The sequence below is a fragment of the Echinops telfairi genome, unplaced genomic scaffold, assembly GCF_000313985.2.
Source record: "Echinops telfairi isolate 266 unplaced genomic scaffold, ASM31398v2 ScPeMD7_7467;HRSCAF=8505_1, whole genome shotgun sequence".
NCBI classification, from domain to species: Eukaryota; Metazoa; Chordata; class Mammalia; order Afrosoricida; family Tenrecidae; genus Echinops; species Echinops telfairi.
The window spans coordinates 27,452,731-27,454,632 of NW_022111368.1; positions in this window are offsets into that span (position 1 = coordinate 27,452,731).

A 1,902-nucleotide genomic window follows, 5' to 3' on the forward strand; every position below is an offset into this window, starting at 1 on the left:
GAACTGTTTATGGGAGTAGAAAGCCTCATCTTTCTCCTGTGGAGCAACTGGTGGTCTCAAACTGCTGACTTTGTGGTTAGCAGCCCAACTCAAAAAGCACTACCCCACCAGAGCTCTCCTACCCTTACCTAAGGGGGTGAGTTCATGAAATGTTTGACCAGTGTGGCAAACGTCCCACTGGCAGAGGAAAGGCCTCCCCAGCCCTGCTTCAGGGATGAGAAGAGAAGCTTACACCATGGTCTGCAGCTACTGGGCATCAGGACTACAAGGGCAGGCAGCCATGCCCCTGCCCTCGGGTGGCTCATGGGCTAGAGGGGGAGGCTGGGCACGGTGGGTACCCAAAGGTGCCCTGCACCACCTGAGAGGGTCAGAGAAGGTGTGGCAGTTGGGTTTATTGTGCCGAGGCCAATAGGAACATGCGAGCAGAGTTTGGTCATGTTACAGTTTGATTGGAGGATGACCAAAATAAAGGCAGCTGGCATCCCATCTCCCTCTTGCTCCCTGGTGACCAGATCAGAGTGCTGTTGCACTAGCTAGTTCTCTGTCTCAGCCTGTGTGCTACACTACCTGTGGGCCAAGTCAACCCATGGATCATGTCCTAGAGCTTGAGGCACCTTTGAGACTTGCTTCTCCACACTGCTGGTACATACATTGCTTGAGTCTCGGCTGCTGTCTGCTTCCTTGACCTTGGACCCTGCAGCCCACCTGAGTTGAAGGACTTCCAGTATATTAACAGTTCCACAAAAGTGAGTTGAACTGAGCCTTCTGTATGGCTGTGTGTACGGCTGTTATATTCCTTCTCACCATATAAACCTATCCTCTTATAGCTATACAATTATAAGTGTCCTGGTTTTGTTTCTCTGGAGAGCCCTGCCTAACACAGAAGGGTTCCTGAAAGGCCTCACAGTTACCACCTGGAGTCAGAGTGTCCCCGGCACCTGTCCCAGCCCAGCATCCCATCGGACCTTCCCCAACAGCTACACTTGGTGAATCAGCGCTTCCTGCTCTGGCCACCACCTCTCCCCTCTCCTCCCTTCCCTCACACTCTGGCTTCTGCTCCTAGGCAGCCCCCCTCCCACCTCTGGCCCACAGGACAGACCTCCCCTGGGGACCTGCAGAGCCAGCTGCTGGGCATTGTACCCCTACCCCCATCCCATTCTCCCTCCCATGTCCCCAAGACCTCTGAGATCCCTCTCATCCCACAACCTCCCTGTCGTCCCGGGTACTCAGGGCACCTCAGGGAACCCAGGTGGAGCTGTCCTGGGCCCACCTGTGGAGACCTTAACATTTCTTCTCTGCTCCTGCTGCTGCCCAGGTGGATGGTCTTGGCATCTCGGGCTCCTCCTGCCTCCACCCCAGGTCCCTTTCTTTGAGACCCTCTTCCCAGTCTCTCTAGCCCCCTACCCGGTAAGCCCCCGCTCTCCTCCTCACCCCCCACCCCCAGGCTGGAATGCTTTCCTCTGAGAGATTTTACCCAAACTATTTTTGCTGGAAGTTTCCCTTCTCCCCATGAAATTTATGAAGCACCAGGCCCGTGAAGGGCAACTGTTTTCCATGTGGGATATTCAGTTGTGAGACCGGAATGCTCAGGCCAACAGAGGGAGGTAGGAGCTGGGTGCTCATTATACATCGCAGCAGCAGTAACAGTAGTGACGTCACTTACTGAGCACTTACTGAGTGCTGGGCATTGTCCTAAAATGCAAAAACCAAAACTCGCTGGCATCACCTTATTGGGACCCTGTGGGACAGAGTACACCCGCCCCTGTGGGTTTCTAGACTAATCCTTTTTTAAAAATTAAATAATCATTTTATTAGGGGCTAATACAACTCATCACAATCCATACATATGTCATTTGTGTCCAGCACATTAGTACATATGTTGACTTCATCATTCTCACAACA